At 49.8% G+C, this 19,475-nt stretch overlaps 1 long non-coding RNA gene across 1 annotated transcript; it reads left to right on the forward strand.

Moving 5' to 3' along the window:
* Positions 1-2,468: 2,468 nt before the first annotated feature.
* Positions 2,469-3,703, forward strand: LOC143976226 (uncharacterized). Its single transcript, XR_013272570.1, has 3 exons — positions 2,469-2,580; positions 2,941-3,299; positions 3,615-3,703. It is a non-coding gene; the product is annotated as an uncharacterized LOC143976226 (long non-coding RNA).
* The last annotated feature ends 15,772 nt before the right edge of the window (positions 3,704-19,475 follow it).

The following is a 19,475-nucleotide window of genomic DNA, read 5'->3' on the forward strand; positions in this document are numbered from 1 at the left end:
TGTTCTTGGGGTTATAGGTCCTCCATGTATGACGGTGGGGGATGGTGTTCTTGGAGTCATAGGACCTCCATGTATGACAGTGGGGGATGGTGTTCTTGGGGTCATAGGTCCTCCATGTATGACGGTGGGGGATGGTGTTCTTGGGGTCATAGGTCCTCCATGTATGCCGGTGGGGGATGGTGTTCTTGGAGTCATAGGACCTCCATGTATGATAGTGCGGGATGGTGTTCTTGGGGTCATAGGTCCTCCATGTATGACGGTGGGGGATGGTGTTCTTGGGGTCATAGGTCCTCCATGTATGACGGTGGGGGATGGTGTTCTTGGGGTCATAGGTCCTCCATGTATGACGGTGGGGGATGGTGTTCTTGGGGTCATAGGTCCTCCATGTATGATGGTGGGGCATGGTGTTCTTGGCGTCATAGGTCCTCCATGTATGATGGTGGGGGATGGTGTTCTTGGGGTCATAGGTCCTCCATGTATGACGGTGGGGGATGGTGTTCTTGGGGTCATAGGTCCTCCATGTATGACGGTGGGGGATGGTGTTCTTGGGGTCATAGGTCCTCCATGTATGATGGTGGGGCATGGTGTTCTTGGCGTCATAGGTCCTCCATGTATGATGGTGGGGGATGGTGTTCCTGGGGTCATAGGTCCTCCATGTATGATGGTGGGGCATGGTGTTCTTGGCGTCATAGGTCCTCCATGTATGATGGTGGGGGATGGTGTTCTTGGGGTCATAGGTCTTCCATGTATGACGGTGGGGGATGGTGTTCTTGGGGTCATAGGTCCTCCATGTATGACGGTGGGGGATGGTGTTCTTGGGGTCATAGGTCCTCCATGTATGACGGTGGGGGATTGTGTTCTTGGGGTCATAGGTCCTCCATGTATGACGGTGGGGGATGGTGTTCTTGGGGTCATAGGTCCTTCATGTATGACGGAGGGGGATGGTGTTCTTGGGGTCATAGGTCCTCCATGTATGACGGTGGGGGATGGTGTTCTTGGGGTCATAGGACCTCCATGTGTGACGGTGGGGGATGGTGTTCTTGGGGTCATAGGTCTTCCATGTATGATGGTGGGGGATGGTGTTCTTGGGGTCATAGGACCTCCATGTATCACGGTGGGGGATGGTGTTCTTGGGGTCATAGGTCCTCCATGTATGATGGTGGAGGATGGTGTTCTTGGGGTCATAGGTCCTCCATGTATGATGGTGGGGGATGGTGTTCTTGGGGTCATAGGTCCTCCATGTATGACGGTGGAGGATGGTGTTCTTGGGGTCATAGGTCCTCCATGTATGATGGTGGGGCATGGTGTTCTTGGGGTCATAGGTCCTCCATGTATGACGGTGGGGGATGGTGTTCTTGGGGTCATAGGTCCTCCATGTATGATGGTGGGGGATGGTGTTCTTGGGGTCATAGGTCTTCCATGTATGATGGTGGGCGATGGTGTTCTTGGGGTCATAGGTCCTCCATGTATGACGGTGGAGGATGGTGTTCTTGTGGTCATAGGTCCTCCATGTATGACGGTGGGGGAGGGTGTTCTTGGGGTCATAGGACCTCCATGTATGATGGTGGGGGATGGTGTTCTTGGGGTCATAGGTCCTCCATGTATGACGGTGGGGGATGGTGTTCTTGGGGTCATAGGTCCTCCATGTATGATGGTGGAGGATGGTGTTCTTGGGGTCATAGGTCCTCCATGTATGATGGTGGGGGATGGTGTTCTTGGGGTCATAGGACCTCCATGTATGACGGTGGGGGATGGTGTTCTTGGGGTCATAGGACCTCCATGTATGATGGTGGGGATGGTGTTCTTGGGGTCATAGGTCCTCCATGTATGACGGTGGGGGATGGTGTTCTTGGGGTCATAGGTCCTCCATGTATGACGGTGGGGGAGGGTGTTCTTGGGGTCATAGGTCCTCCATGTATGATGGTGGAGGATGGTGTTCTTGGGGTCATAGGTCCTCCATGTATGATGGTGGGGGATGGTGTTCTTGGGGTCATAGGACCTCCATGTATGACGGTGGGGGATGGTGTTCTTGGGGTCATAGGACCTCCATGTATGATGGTGGGGATGGTGTTCTTGGGGTCATAGGTCTTCCATGTATGATGGTGGGGGATGGTGTTCTTGGGGTCATAGGTCCTCCATGTATGACGGTGGGGGAGGGTGTTCTTGGGGTCATAGGACCTCCATGTATGATGGTGGGGGATGGTGTTCTTGGGGTCATAGGTCCTCCATGTATGACGGTGGGGGATGGTGTTCTTGGGGTCATAGGTCCTCCATGTATGACGGAGGGGGATGGTGTTCTTGGGGTCATAGGTCCTCCATGTATGACGGTGGGGGATGGTGTTCTTGGGGTCATAGGACCTCCATGTGTGACGGTGGGGGATGGTGTTCTTGGGGTCATAGGTCTTCCATGTATGATGGTGGGGGATGGTGTTCTTGGGGTCATAGGACCTCCATGTATCACGGTGGGGGATGGTGTTCTTGGGGTCATAGGTCCTCCATGTATGATGGTGGAGGATGGTGTTCTTGGGGTCATAGGTCCTCCATGTATGATGGTGGGGGATGGTGTTCTTGGGGTCATAGGTCCTCCATGTATGACGGTGGAGGATGGTGTTCTTGGGGTCATAGGTCCTCCATGTATGATGGTGGGGCATGGTGTTCTTGGGGTCATAGGTCCTCCATGTATGACGGTGGGGGATGGTGTTCTTGGGGTCATAGGTCCTCCATGTATGATGGTGGGGGATGGTGTTCTTGGGGTCATAGGTCTTCCATGTATGATGGTGGGGGATGGTGTTCTTGGGGTCATAGGTCCTCCATGTATGACGGTGGGGGAGGGTGTTCTTGGGGTCATAGGACCTCCATGTATGATGGTGGGGGATGGTGTTCTTGGGGTCATAGGTCCTCCATGTATGACGGTGGGGGATGGTGTTCTTGGGGTCATAGGTCCTCCATGTATGATGGTGGAGGATGGTGTTCTTGGGGTCATAGGTCCTCCATGTATGATGGTGGGGGATGGTGTTCTTGGGGTCATAGGACCTCCATGTATGACGGTGGGGGATGGTGTTCTTGGGGTCATAGGACCTCCATGTATGATGGTGGGGATGGTGTTCTTGGGGTCATAGGTCCTCCATGTATGACGGTGGGGGATGGTGTTCTTGGGGTCATAGGTCCTCCATGTATGATGGTGGGGGATGGTGTTCTTGGGGTCATAGGACCTCCATGTATGATGGTGGGGGATGGTGTTCTTGGGGTCATAGGTCCTCCATGTATGATGGTGGAGGATGGTGTTCTTGGGGTCATAGGTCCTCCATGTATGATGGTGGGGGATGGTGTTCTTGGGGTCATAGGACCTCCATGTATCACGGTGGGGGATGGTGTTCTTGGGGTCATAGGTCCTCCATGTATGATGGTGGGGGATGGTGTTCTTGGGGTCATAGGTCCTCCATGTATGATGGTGGGGGATGGTGTTCTTGGGGTCATAGGTCTTCCATGTATGATGGTGGAGGATGGTGTTCTTGGGGTCATAGGTCCTCCATGTATGACGGTGGAGGATTGTGTTCTTGGGGTCATAGGTCCTCCATGTATGACGGTGGGGGATGGTGTTCTTGGGGTCATAGGTCCTCCATGTATGATGGTGGGGGATGGTGTTCTTGGGGTCATAGGTCCTCCATGTATGATGGTGGAGGATGGTGTTCTTGGGGTCATAAGTCCTCCATGTATGATGGTGGGGGATGGTGTTCTTGGGGTCATAGGTCCTCAATGTATGATGGTGGGGGATGGTGTTCTTGGGGTCATAGGTCCTCCATGTATGACGGTGGAGGATGGTGTTCTTGGGGTCATAGGTCCTCCATGTATGATGGTGGGGCATGGTGTTCTTGGGGTCATAGGTCCTCCATGTATGACGGTGGGGGATGGTGTTCTTGGGGTCATAGGTCCTCCATGTATGATGGTGGGGGATGGTGTTCTTGGGGTCATAGGTCTTCCATGTATGATGGTGGGGGATGGTGTTCTTGGGGTCATAGGACCTCCATGTATGATGGTGGGGGATGGTGTTCTTGGGGTCATAGGTCCTCCATGTATGACGGTGGGGGATGGTGTTCTTGGGGTCATAGGTCCTCCATGTATGATGGTGGAGGATGGTGTTCTTGGGGTCATAGGTCCTCCATGTATGACGGTGGGGGATGGTGTTCTTGGGGTCATAGGACCTCCATGTATGACGGTGGGGGATGGTGTTCTTGGGGTCATAGGACCTTCATGTATGATGGTGGGGGATGGTGTTCTTGGGGTCATAGGTCCTCCATGTATGACGGTGGGGGATGGTGTTCTTGGGGTCATAGGTCCTCCATGTATGACGGTGGGGGATGGTGTTCTTGGGGTCATAGGACCTCCATGTATGATGGTGGGGGATGGTGTTCTTGGGGTCATAGGTCCTCCATGTATGATGGTGGAGGATGGTGTTCTTGGGGTCATAGGTCCTCCATGTATGATGGTGGGGGATGGTGTTCTTGGGGTCATAGGACCTCCATGTATCACGGTGGGGGATGGTGTTCTTGGGGTCATAGGTCCTCCATGTATGATGGTGGGGGATGGTGTTCTTGGGGTCATAGGTCCTCCATGTATGATGGTGGGGGATGGTGTTCTTGGGGTCATAGGTCTTCCATGTATGATGGTGGGGGATGGTGTTCTTGGGGTCATAGGTCCTCCATGTATGACGGTGGAGGATGGTGTTCTTGGGGTCATAGGTCCTCCATGTATGACGGTGGGGGATGGTGTTCTTGGGGTCATAGGACCTCCATGTATGATGGTGGGGGATGGTGTTCTTGGGGTCATAGGTCCTCCATGTATGATGGTGGGGGATGGTGTTCTTGGGGTTATAGGTCCTCCATGTATGACGGTGGGGGATGGTGTTCTTGGGGTCATAGGACCTCCATGTATGACGGTGGGGGATGGTGTTCTTGGGGTCATAAGTCCTCCATGTATGACGGTGGGGGATGGTGTTCTTGGGGTCATAGGTCCTCCATGTATGACGGTGGGGGATGGTGTTCTTGGGGTCATAGGACCTCCATGTATGACGGTGGGGGATGGTGATCTTGGGGTCATAGGTCCTCCATGTACGACGGTGGGGGATGGTGTTCTTGGGGTCATAGGACCTCCATGTATGATGGTGGGGGATGGTGTTCTTGGGGTTATAGGTCCTCCATGTATGATGGTGGGGGATGGTGTTCTTGGGGTCATTGGTCCTCCATGTATGACGGTGGGGGATGGTGTTCTTGGGGTCGTAGGTCCTCCATGTATGATGGTGGGGGATGGTGTTCTTGGGGTCATAGGTCCTCCATGTATGACGGTGGGGGATGGTGTTCTTGGGGTCATAGGTCCTCCATGTATGACGGTGGGGGATGGTGTTCTTGGGGTCATAGGACCTCCATGTATGACAGTGGGGGATGGTGTTCTTGGGGTCATAGGTCCTCCATGTATGACGGTGGGGGATGGTGTTCTTGGGGTCATAGGTCCTCCATGTATGACGGTGGGGGATGGTGTTCTTGGGATCATAGGACCTCCATGTATGACGGTGGGGGATGGTGTTCTTGGGATCATAGGACCTCCATGTATGATGGTGGGGGATGGTGTTCTTGGGGTCATAGGTCCTTCATGTATGACGGAGGGGGATGGTGTTCTTGGGGTCATAGGTCCTCCATGTATGACGGTGGGGGATGGTGTTCTTGGGGTCATAGGTCCTCCATGTATGACGGTGGGGGATGGTGTTCTTGGGGTCATAGGACCTCCATGTATGACAGTGGGGGATGGTGTTCTTGGGGTCATAGGTCCTCCATGTATGACGGTGGGGGATGGTGTTCTTGGGGTCATAGGTCCTCCATGTATGACGGTGGGGGATGGTGTTCTTGGGATCATAGGACCTCCATGTATGACGGTGGGGGATGGTGTTCTTGGGATCATAGGACCTCCATGTATGATGGTGGGGGATGGTGTTCTTGGGGTCATAGGTCCTTCATGTATGACGGAGGGGGATGGTGTTCTTGGGGTCATAGGTCCTCCATGTATGACGGTGGGGGATGGTGTTCTTGGGGTCATAGGTCCTCCATGTATGACGGTGGGGGATGGTGTTCTTGGGGTCATAGGACCTCCATGTATGACGGTGGGGGATGGTGTTCTTGGGGTCATAGGTCCTCCATGTATGACGGTGGGGGATGGTGTTCTTGGGGTCATAGGTCCTCCATGTATGATGGTGGGGGATGGTGTTCTTGGGGTCATAGTCAGCATTTCTCCTCCTCCAAACACAGTGAGTTGAGTTGATGCCAAAGAGTTTGATTTTGTTCTCCTCTGACCACAAAACTTTCCCCCGGTTCTCCTCGGAATCATTCAGATGTTTATTATCAGACTTCAGACGGGCTGTGCATGTGATTTCCGGAGCGGGGGGACCTGTACATGTGATTTCCTGAGCGGGGGGACCTGTACATGTGATTTCCTGAGGAGGGGGACCTGTACATGTGATTTCCTGAGCGGGGGGACCTGTACATGTGATTTCCTGAGTGGGGGGGACCTGTACATGTGATTTCCTGAGCGGGGGGACCTGTACATGTGATTTCCTGAGCGGGGGGGACCTGTACATGTGATTTCCTGAGCGGGGGGGACCTGTACATGTGATTTCCTGAGCGGGGGGACCTGTACATGTGATTTCCTGAGCGGGGGGATCTGTACATGTGATTTCCTGAGCGGGGGGACCTGTACATGTGATTTCCTGAGCGGGGGGATCTTGCGGGGGCTGCAGGATTTCAGCCCCTCGCGGTGTAGTGTGTTACCGATTGTTCTCTTGGTGACTATGGTCCCAGCTGAGATCATGGAGAAGATTCTCTTGCGTAATTCTGGCCTAATTCCTCACCGTTCTCCTGATCATTGAAACTCCATGAGATCTTCCATGGAGCCCCAGACCGAGGAGATCCATCGTTATTTTGTGTTTCTTCCATTTGTGAATAATAATCCCACCAACTGTTGTCACCTCTCACCAAGCTGCTTGGCGATGGTCTTGTAGCCCATTCCAGCCTTGTGTAGGTCTCCAATCTTCTCCTTGGACAGATCTTTGGTCTTCATGGTGGAGAGATTGGAATCTGATCGATTGCTTCTGTGGATAATTGTCTTTTATACAGGTAACAAGCTGAGATTAGGAGCACTCCCTTTATGAGAGAAGAGTTCTCCTAATCTCAGCTTGTTACCTGTATAGAAGACAAAATATAGGCAATATATGAAAATGAACTCTATGTGTGTTAGGTGGTGTTGCGCTCCTATATTGATATAATAAAACCTAAATAAATATGAATATACGTACAAATAATTTCCAGCAGTGAATGAGTGTTTCTTCAAAGACTTAAATCTAAACGCATTAAAAAATATCATAGCATCCGTCTATCATAAAAGTGCATCAAATGACAAAAACAGTAAAGTGCATTAAGTGCCAAATAAATATTACAGATAATATTGAATATAAAATATAAATCAATCCATAGTGCACAAATTTCAGTACAGGGGCGTAACTATAGGGGGTGCAGCAGTCACGACCGCAACTGGGCCCTGTGCTGCAGGGGGCCCATGCAGCCCCCTCTTTATATGGCCGGCAGCAGCATAGGCATAAGGGCACCAGTGCACCATGCACACGGGTGGGTGGACAGGCATGTTCTGGCCATAGGGACTATAGGGAGTTTCCCGGTGGGCCGATGGCTCAGTGGGCCGGTTTCAGTGACAGCCAGTGGCATCGCTGGGGGGGGGGGACTTTTGGGGCTATAGCCCTGAATCTAGGGCCCATAGCCCCAAGTCAGTCCAGGAGTCCCCAACCACAGGGTCCCGACCCACTACCTGCCCTCTTTCTGGTGACCCTGATGTAAGGAGGGGCTCTCTGGGGACCCTGATGTAAGCCAGGGGCTCTCTGGGGAACCTGATATAAGAGAGAGGCTCTCTGTGGACCCCGGATGTAAGGGGGGGCTCTGTGGGGACTCGGATGTAAGGGGTTGGCTCTCTAGGGACCCTGATGTAAGGCTGATGATCTCTGGGGACTCTGATGTAAGAGGGGCTCTCTGGGGACCCTGATGTAAGGGGAAGGCTATATGGGGACCCTGATGTAAGGCTGATGATCTCTGGGGACTCTGATGTAAGAGGGGCTCTCTGGGGATCTTGATGTAAGGGGAAGGCTATATGGGGACCCTGATGTAAGGGGAGGCTCTCTGGGGACCCAAATGTAAGGAGGGGCTCTCTGGGGACCCTGATGTAAGAGGGACTCTCTAGGGGCTTTTTTGTGCAATTGCATACAGTTTATATACTGTTATTTGCGTGTTTGCAAAATTAAAGTGGGCCGGTCTGGATGAAGTCCAGGGCCAAATTTTTGTCCCAGTCCAGCCCTGTGGGTGGAGGTGGAGGGTGACTAGCAGAGCTCCATGCTCGACTATCGCACTGACTGCTCTTTAGTTGTGCATTCCCCGCATGACCTGTGTCCTCATCCGGCTCCTCAGAGTACCCCTCTCCTGCTCCATGCATTGCCGCTCAGTCCGATGTCTGTTCTCCCCAGCCAGAGTTGAGAGCTGCCCTGGAGAAAAGGACATCATCTCTTCTGGGGACGGGGACTCCATCCTGCCTAGGGACAGTCCCCCAATGGGGCACCTAAAAATAAAAAAAAAACTAATAAAAAAAACTACTGATGCCAGTGGTGGAACTACAGGGCTCACAAAGGTCCTGTGACCGTGCCCTGGAGTTCCACCGCCGGACTCGGAGGGAAGGGCCCTGGCTGGGGTTCAGGGGGGCCCTTCATGGTTTCTTGCATCGGGGCCCTGAAGGTTCTAGTTACGCCACTGTTTCAGTAATAACCAGAATCTGAAGCGTGACCAAAAACAATGAATAATTCAATGTCCAAAAGTGCAACAAAATAAAGGTGAAAAATTGTCTAATTCTATAGATAAAAGAAAAAAAAGGAAAAAATTAAAAAGAAAATTTCACAGTCCGTCTCAAAACATGCACTTAAAATATCCACACGTGTGTCGTAGATATCTGATGATCCTGTGAATAAACAGTAATTCCACCGGTGATAACGTGCAAAGGTGTCCACACACTGGGTGCAATGGCTACCTTACCTCACTGCTGTAAGGTAAACAGCAAATATTCCTTTGAACAGGTAGTTGCAGTGGCGTAACTAGGACCTTCAGGGCCCCCGATGCAAGAAACCATGAAGGGCCCCCCTTTAACCCCAGCCAGGGCCCTTCCCTCCGAGTCCGGCGGTGGAACTCCAGGGAGCGTGGTCACAGGTATGACCTTTGTGAGCCCTGTAGTTCCACCACTGGCATCAGTATTTTTTTTTAATTTTTTTTTTTACATTTTTAGGTGCCCCATTGGGGGACTGTCCCTAGGCAGGATGGGGTCCCCGTCCCCAGAAGAGATGAGGTCCTTTTCTCCAGGGCAGATGAAGTTACTGCCCCCAGGTGAGAAGGGGTCCCTGTCCCCATGTGAGAAGGGGTCCCTGTCCCCAGGGGAGGTGGGGGGTCCCTGTCCCCAGGTGAGAAAGGGTCCCTGTCCCCAGGTGGAGATGGAGTTGGTATGTAATCATGTGTGGGGGGATGGGGTCCTCTCACTCACCATGGCCAAGCTGGGACTGGGGAGAACAGACATCGGACTGAGCGGCAATGCATGGAGCAGGAGAGGGGTACTCTGAGGAGCCGGCCGAGGACACAGGTCATGCGGGGAATGCACAACTAAAGAGCAGCCAGTGCGATAGTCGAGCATGGAGCTCTGCTAGTCACCCTCCACCTCCAGCCACCCCGTGTGCATGGTGCACTGGTACCCCTAGCTGCCGGCCATATAAAGAGAGGGCTGCATGGGCCCCCTGCATCACAGGGCCCAGTTGCGGTCGCGACTGCTGCACCCCCTATAGTTACGCCCCCCTGGGTAGTTGGTGTAAACAGCATGGGTGGCCCCCCTCTAGGTCCTCAATCCCAAAACAGTATGTACATCCATAGGAGAGAGAAAACTCCAATAGTGAAGTATGTAATAAAATTCTAACTTTATTCTAAAAAGGACTCAGTCCTGGGTACTCACATTTAGCATAAAACATATAGGGCAAAACTATACACAAGGCAGCAGCATCAAACGAACGAACAGCGCGTTCGTACTACGGACGTCACTTCCGGTATCCTCCTAGTCCAATCCTACGCGTATCGTCACTTGGACATGTGACTTCATCAGGGAATGATGAAGTCACATGTCCAAGTGACGATACCATATATTTTAAGCGCATGTTTTGATACGGACTGTGGAATTTTCTTTTTAATTTTTTTTCCTTTTTTTTCTTTTATCTTATAGAATTAGACAATTTTTCACCTTTTATTTTGTTGCACTTTTGGACATTGAATTATTCATTGTTTTTGGTCACGCTTCAGATTCTGGTTATTACTGAAATTTGTGCACTATGGATTGATTTATATTTTATATTCAATATTATCTGTAATATTTATTTGGCACTTAATGCACTTTACTGTTTTTGTCATTTGATGCACTTTTATGATAGATGGATGCTATGATATTTTTTATGCGTTTAGATTAACCCTTTCATGACTAAGCCTATTTTTGGAATTTGGTGTTTACAAGTTAAAATCCATATTTTTTGCTAGAAAATTACTTGGAACCCCCAAACATTATATATATTTTTTTAGCAGAGACTCTAGAGAATAAAACGGCGATTGTTGCAATATTTTATGTCACACGGTATTTGCGCAGTGGTGTTTTAAACGCAACTTTTTGGGAAAAGGGACACTTTCATGAATAAAAAAAATAAAAAAAACAGTAAAATTAGCCCAATTTTTTTGCGTAATGTGAAAGATAATGTTACGCCGAGTAAATAGATACCAAACATGTCACACTTTATAATCGCACGCACTTGTAGATTGACGACAAAGTACGGTACCTAAAAATCTCAATAGGCGACGCTTTAAATGTTTTTTACGGTTACCAGGTTAGCGTTACAGAGGAGGTCTACTGCTAGAATTATTGCTCTCGCTCTGACGATCGCGGCAATACCTCACATGTGTGATTTGAACACCGTTTACATACGCGGGCGCGACTTCCGTATGCGTTTTCTTTGCTTTGCGAGCTCGCGGGGACGGCGGGCGCTTTAAAAATTTTTTTTTATTTTTTTATTTATTTTAAAATGACTAAATTGTTTTAAAAAAATAAATAAAAAATTGATCACTTTTATTGCTGTCACAAGGAATGTAAACATCCCTTGTGACAGTAATAGGTGGTGACAGGTACTCTTTATGGAGGGATCGGGGGTCTAAAAGACCCCCCACCCCTCCTTTACACTTCAATGTATTCAGATCGCCGAAAACGGCGATTCTGAATACCGGATATTTTGTTAAAACCGGCGCCATTGGCAGCCGAGTAAACGGGAAGTGACGTCATGACGTCGCTTCCGTGTTTACGATGAGGAGACTGGAACGAAGCCGATTACGGCTTCGTTCCAGTTCCTCCCCAGAGGCTTCGGATCACGAATCGGTGCTCCCGATCGAGCGGGAGCACCGGTAACAGCGGCGAGAGGCGACGGGAGGGGGGGACGTCCCCTCCCGCTCCTCCGGCATAACAGCCGAGCGGCTTTTAGCCGCATTAGTTGTTATGCCTGGATAGCCAATCGCCTGCTGCAAAAAACGGTACCGGGATGATGCCTGCAGGTGCGGGCATCATCCTGGTATAACCCCCGGAAGTCGAGTACGCACATCTGCGTACGCTCGGCGGGAAAGGGTTATAGTCTTTGAAGAAACATTCACTTACTGCTGGAAATTATTTGCACATTGTGTACTGACACGTATATTCATATTTATTTAGGTTTTATTATATATCAATATAGGAGCGCAACACCACCTAACACACATAGAGTTCATTTATTCAGGGGAGGGTTTGAACCCCTGTCGGTGTTTTGCTGCAGCCACAATTTTATTTTATTTTATTGTTTTTTATTTTGCTGCACTTTCCTTTGTTTTATATATATTGTGGCGCGAGGATAATGTATAAATACTAATATATGAAAATTAATAAATTAAAAATGTGGACGTTAAAATAAACAGAAAGCAGAGTAAGGCGGGGGGGGGGGGGGATGCTGGAGGAACATCAAGCTTTATTGATAAATGCATTGATGTCCCACTCAAAATTCAGACCGTGTGGAGAATATGATTTGAGTTCCTATATCCAGTAGGTTTCGATTATGGATACACCCCATTTATCTGAACCTCCCTGCCAAGGAGAAATGAATCGATCTATTGCCAAAAACTGAGTACCTGTTGGGTCCTTCTGGTGAAAGTGAGCACAGCGTTTAACAACACTGTGTTTCTTTTTTCCCCAACCTTATATTGGAAATTTGCTCGTTAAGCCTTGCTGAGAAACGTTGTGTGGTCCTTCCTACATAATGTTTCTCACAAGGACAAGTGATTAGATATACAATATTAGTTGTAGCGCACGTGATGAACAGTTTGATGGGATGAGATCTGTGAGTGACATTTGATGTAAAAGAGATCATTTTCTTTCTCCCGAGTGTATTATGGAGACAGACATTGCCTGGGTAATAACCCTTCAAATTAGGAAAGAACGTGGGCCGAGAAGGGCGATTAATGATATTGGGCGCAATCTGCATCTGGGGTGATGGAGCCCCTCTGTACATTACATCCGCCTTGTCTGGTAACAACGGCCCAATCATATTGTCATTCTTCAGTTCCTTTCAATGTTTACTGAAAATATGTTTTAATTTCTCGATGTTGCATAGAGAAGGACGTGAAGAGCGACCATTTAGAATCCTTTAATTGTCTACTACTTCTAGACTGAGGATTGTTCTGAAAAAAGTTCCCTTTCCGTCCAATTCTCGTACTCTGTGTATTTCTTGGTCGAGGTCAGATTGGAGATAACCCTGAGAAATGTATCTCTGACCAGAGATGTCTGTATCTCACAATCCTGAATGTTGGTACAGTTCTGTCGCAGCCTCAAAAACTGACTACGTGACACAGAACGTAACCAGGTTCGGTGGTGACAGCTGTCATCAGGAGTGAGTTCCTATCCGTTGGTTTAAAATAGGTACTTGTAATTAGTTGATTACCTGAAAAATGAAAAAAAAAATGAATTTCTGTAGAGCTAGCTTCAAATGATAGCACAATACCTCCGTTATTATTGTTAAGAGTGGCCATATATAATTCAAGGGCTTCCAAAGAAGGAGGATGTCGTCTATATAACGTGCCTAGAGAACTATCTCCGATCTCTTGTGGGCATAAACGACATCCTCCTCCTATTTGGCCATAAATAAATTGGCCAAACTGAGGGCAAATTTAGCCCCCATAGCCACCCCTTTCTCTTGGAGGTAAAATTAGCTATTAAACCAAAAATAATTGTGGCTTCTGACAAAGGATATCAGTTCCATAATAAACAATTTCTGGTTATCGCAGCCTCATAAACTGACTAGGTGAAACAGAACGTAACCAGGTTCGGTGGTGACAGCTGTCATCAGGAATGGGTTCCTATCAGTTGGTTTAAAATATGTACTTGCAATTAGTTGATTACCTGTTACTTTAATTACCAGATCCAAAAAAATGAATTTCTGTAGAGCTAGTTTCAAATGATAGCACAATACCTCTGTTATTATTGTTGAGTGGTCATATATAATTCAAGGGCTTCCAAAGGAGGAGGATGTCGTCTATGTAACATGCCTAGAGAACTATCTCCGATCTCTTGTGGGCATAAACGTCATCCTCCTCCTATCTAGCCATAAATAAATTGGCCAAACCGAGGGCAAATTTAGCCCCCATAGCCACCCCTTTCTCTTGGAGGTAAAATTAGCCATTAAACCAAAAATAATTGTGGCTTGTGACAAAGGATATCAGTTCCATAATAAACAATTTCTGGTTATGAGGAAGAGATGAATCTTGAAATAAAGAATATTCAACTGCTTCAAATCCAAGTTGGTGAGATACAGGCATAGAGGGACGCCACGTCAGCTGTAACTAGTAGGCAACCCCCAGTGTCCATGCCGTGTCCCTGGAGAGGAGATCATTGTCCAGGGAGTAATGTGGGGGGATGGGAGCCTCCACCGCTCCACCTTCCATCCAGGTCTGAGCTGGGATTTATCCCGGAGTTACCTATAGAAAGAAGATCAATGAGGTCAGGGTAATACGCTGTCCTTTCCCATATACATCTCCACTAAACCCGCCCCCAGAGTGTACTGATCACATGACCCAACACCTCCAGTGATTGGGCGCTCTGCTTCCAGTTCCCGCTTTTCTCTGAACGGGATTAGTTGCTGCAAATGGCTGTAGACTTCTATTGTCCTGATTGGTGGATGTGAACAGGAGCCGAGAGCTGCCCCTGCCCACTAGTATACACTATTTTATATTTATTAGGCTAAAAAGCATATAGAGAACAGGAAGCAGTTAAACTGGGTGAAAAAAAAATAAACTGTTAGCAAAAAGATACATTTCATGACAAGTCCTTTTCTGAAAAAAAAGTCCCACAATGTACATCCACATCCATCACGTCATCCAGCGATGTTGGCCCACCTCAATCATGATGCCAATCTCCTGCCAAAAGAATTTAAAAACACCATCCACTGAGACACGTCTCCATCATTCTCATGCCTACCACCAAATGCCTGTTTGCATGTTCTGGTATGAACCAAACTGGGGGGTGTTCGGACCATCACTTTTGTTAGGATAATATGATCAGGGGGAATGTCCTCCTGTGGGGTATAAAGTATGTGTCTGAGTTTCAATAAACAGTCATTGCTTTGGTTTTATCCCCACATCTTGTCTGTGTATGATGATTGGGGTAACAAGGGCTGGTATTGGCGTTCGGTCTTCTCAGAATGGTTTGGAGTGCAGGAGGCACTGCTTGGTTGAAGGAAGCGCCTAATCGGGGTGCCAATCGGTTCCATTATGATGGGATACTCCAAGCTTCAGCTAGTTACCTGAGAACAGCTTCTTCATCTGAACTGTGCAATAAACTGTATGATACACCGTACACACTGAGCATGTCCTTTGCAGCAATAATGGACTGTTGCTCTTCGGGATACTATCCAGTATGCCTTTTCTGCTGGACCCAGTAGCTGACTTTTCCTAGCACAGAGAGGGGTTGCCTAAAGAACCAGGCCCCAAGATCTTTAAATCTGTACTCGCCTCTATGCCTGTCATTGGCTGGGAGGCCATCCATATTCATGCCGCCAATCTGCATGGGTCCACCTATTCATCCAGAACTTTTCAAAGTTGTCTAGATACTGAGGAGCCAATGCAGAAGCAGCAACATTGTGAAGCACAGAGGACTTCCTTACTAAACAATGTAGCTCTCCTGTTAGCCCCTGTACACACGGTCGGAGATTCCGACAACCAAATCCGTCGGATTTTGTCCGTCGGATTTTCTCCGAAACTGTTGCATACACACGGTCGGACAAAGTTGTCGGAAAATCCAACGTGATGACATTATTTTGTTACGAGGGGACTACGTTCGCGCTAGTAGCCAATAGCTTTGGTGTAGGAATTTGATCTGAGCATGCGTGGCACTTTGTCCGATCGGAATTCTCTACACATGATCGGAGTATGTCCGATCGGAGCATTTTGTCAGAAAATTTTACCAACAAGTTGTAAAACTTGGTCCATCGGATATTCCGACGGAAACAGTCCGATGGAGACCACACACAGTCGGAATATCCGACAAAACGGTCCAATCGGACACATTCCGTTGGAATCTCCACCGTGTGTACAAGGGCTTAGGCAGGAGACTGAATTCTAAATGATTTTCTCTTTGCAGGTCCTCCCGTTTCTGAGCCATCTGAAGATATACCATTGAAATCAGTTGGTGGTGATGGTGAGTATCATATTGTAGACTCTCCTGTTCTATTTCTACACATTCCAGGTTTAGGTGGAAATATCTCCATGTAAATTAGGTGGGGCTCCCTCCATATCTGACATGGCTTCTGTAATTCTATTGGTGTTCCTCATCATTCCATCCAATAGGATTCTCAGATGCCAAATACCTTCTCATTGTGTCCATGCCATGTCCCTGGAGAGATCATTGTCCAGGGAGTAATGTGGGGGGATGGGGGCCTCCACCTTCCATCCAGATTTGAGCTGGGATTTATCCGATCAGTAGAATTCTTTGGGGTCTTGGACTATATACACTCCGGTATATACACGCACTTTCATCTTCTACCTCCAGCACAATCTTGATAGCAGAACAACAACTCCCAGGACCAACTAGCACAAGTTTTCAGACCCAGCACAGTCTCAGCTGAATTTGGCTGAATGCCCTTTGCAGGCAGGGACTGCGGGCCCCAATTTTGTAGCAAAAAAAGATAGAAGTATTTGGTGCTGGCTGTCCTGTCTGTGGCTACTGCTCCCAGTACCACCTCTTCAGTCACTGCCAGCCCACCTGGCTGCAGCTGCCCCTTTCTCCTGCTCATGCCACCACAGTCCTCCTGCCTGGCTCCACATCCATCCCAGACTGCTCCATCCCAGTCCTCTCAGGCGTGCCTCCCAGTCCTCCTGACTGTGCTTCACTCACCAGCCCTCTTGGCTGTTCCTTTTCCTCCTGAAGACTTTGCCTACCAGTGCTCTCTCCTTGGTTCAGTGCCTCCTGGCCAGGACCCCCCACCATTGGTTTTGAAGAGGGTCTTATCCGCACCCAAGCCGAGGGCCGAAAGACTTTGCCTTGCAGTGTTATCCCGATGTCCTCTCCTTGGTTCGGTGTCTCCTGGCCAGGAACCCCCCCTCGTGGGTTTTGAAGAGGGTCTTGTCCACACCCAAGCCAAGGGCCAAAAGACTTTGCCTGGCAGTGTTATCCCACTGTCCTCTCATTGATTCCAGGCCTCCTGGCCAGGAGCTTTGGGTTTTGATGAGGGCCAGGGCGAAGGTAAACCCCCCAGACTGGGGAGCTCCCTCCATGGCCACCGACAGCCTAGCACTCCATCTCCAGCTTCCACTCGAACATACTCCTCCCCAACTGGGCTGACCCAGAGTATTTGAGGGGGCCTGCCCCCCTGTCAACCCACGTTGGAGATTGGTCGGGCTCTCAGAATACTCCAGGTGGCTCCACCTTATTTTCCCTCCCAGTCCCCATCGGCTCTTCTCAACCTTTAACTCTCTGATTCTTCCCCCACCCCCTCTACCCTCTAACTCACTCACTGCCCAAGAGATTGGCAAACACTTCAAAGACAAGATTGATGCAATTCACGAGGACACCTCCACTGTGCGTACATCTTCCCCACCCAACACACCTGGCCTAACAGCACAGTCAATACTCCTATTTTAAACTGGCTACTACCGAAGAGGTTACAAAACTTTTCTCAGTTGACCACCCAACCAATTGTTCCCTCACAACTTCTCCTGTCACCCTCTTCTTCTATCCTATGCTCCGTCACTCACATCGTCAATCTCTCTCTCTCTAGTGGCACCTTCCCCTCCCCTCTAACACATGCGCTGATCACCCCCATACTTAAAAAGCCCTCACTGGACCCCACCAACTGGAACAGCTTAAGACCCATCTCATTGCTCCCGTTCTCCTCTAAACTTCTAGAAGGTTTAGTCTACAACTGTTTTGGCACCTACCTCAGTGAAAATAACCTTCATCACCCCTTAGAGCCTGGCATTCTCTCGCAGCATTCCACAGAAACTGCATTACCAAAACCCGCTAACGATTTACTAACTGCTAAAACCATCGGCTACGACTCCATACTCCAAATACTTGACCTCTCTGCGGCCTTTGATACTGTTGACCACCCGCTCCTTCTCAATAAACTCCATTCCCTTGGCCTCCAAGATTCTGCTCTATCTTAGTTCCCCTCCTACATATCACAGCGCTTCTTCCGTGTCACCTACAACTCTGTCACCTCCTCTCCATTGCCCCTTTCTGTGGGGGTCCCCTAAGGCTCTGTTCTTGGACCCCTTCTCTTCTCTATCCACACCTCCTCCCTTGGTCACCTGATAACCGCCCATGGCTTCCAGTACCACTTATACGTGTAGCGCACTCCTCCCCTGGGAACTGCAAAATTGTTTCTTCCTTCCCCATGCAATTTACAAACCAGACGACTGTAAAGTTGATAATGCTTTATTCTGGGGTATTACAATGAATGCTGAAGAAAATGGTATGAGATGCCCCATTAATTTATCATATTGGTATGTTACATCTTTTCTCCTGGTGACTTCCTCCTGCACTTATACTTCCGATATGGACTGACCAGCATCACTCTGAATAATGCATCGAGTCCGACGACAAAGTCACAGGCCATACTGCCTATTTCCATGACCCTTGCTGTCTTTCCTCCGTCAAGTCCTGGAATTTGTGTGTCACTGCAGTCCTTGGACATACAATGTGTTCACGGAATAGCACTTCTGGGTTGCACTCCCTCTGCTCACTCCCAATCAACAGTCCATATTACCCACAGAAAGCCGATTCTCAGTTTCCTCCATCCACTTGACTCCCACTTCTTCCTCCGTTTAGGTTCCGGTGTATCCCCACATGGGACGCCCGGTCTTTGTTAGATCTTTACATGGTTGCAACTTCTCCGGGGACCAGTTGTGGGTCCCCAGGACTCCTACTCCTCCAGTTATCCAGCTCTGGGGTCTCTGAACCCCCAGGCCTTCCAACTTCCGCCCAGAGGCTCCAAGGTCTCTGAACCCCCAGGCCTTCCAACTTCCGCCCGGAGGCTCCAAGGTCTCTGAACCCCCAGGCCTTCCAACTTCCGCCCGGAGGCTCCAAGGTCTCTGAACCCCCAGGCCTTCCAACTTCCGCCCGGAGGCTCCAAGGTCTCTGAACCCCCAGGCCTTCCAACTTCCGCCCGGAGGCTCCAAGGTCTCTGAACCCCCAGGCCTTCCAACTTCCGCCCGGAGGCTCCAAGGTCTCTGAACCCCCAGGCCTTCCAACTTCCGCCCGGAGGCTCCAAGGTCTCTGAACCCCCAGGCCTTCCAACTTCCGCCCGGAGGCTCCAAGGTCTCTGAACCCCCAGGCCTTCCAACTTCCGCCCGGAGGCTCCAAGGTCTCTGAACCCCCAGGCCTTCCAACTTCCGCCCGGAGGCTCCAAGGTCTCTGAACCCCCAGGCCTTCCAACTTCCGCCCGGAGGCTCCAAGGTCTCTGAACCCCCAGGCCTTCACACTTCCGCCCGGAGGCTCCAAGGTCTCTGAACCCCCAGGCCTTCCAACTTCCGCCCGGAGGCTCCAAGGTCTCTGAACCCCCAGGCCTTCCAACTTCCGCCCGGAGGCTCCAAGGTCTCTGAACCCCCAGGCCTTCCAAGTTCCGCCCGGAGGCTCCAAGGTCTCTGAACCCCCAGGCCTTCCAACTTCCGCCCGGAGGCTCCAAGGTCTCTGAACCCCCAGGCCTTCCAACTTCCGCCCGGAGGCTCCAAGGTCTCTGAACCCCCAGGCCTTCCAACTTCCGCCCGGAGGCTCCAAGGTCTCTGAACCCCCAGGCC

This window comes from Lithobates pipiens, unplaced genomic scaffold (genome assembly GCF_037356315.1).
Source record: "Lithobates pipiens isolate NorthernLeopardFrog02 unplaced genomic scaffold, aLitPip1_a1.2 Scaffold_13, whole genome shotgun sequence".
Lineage (NCBI taxonomy): Eukaryota > Metazoa > Chordata > Amphibia > Anura > Ranidae > Lithobates > Lithobates pipiens.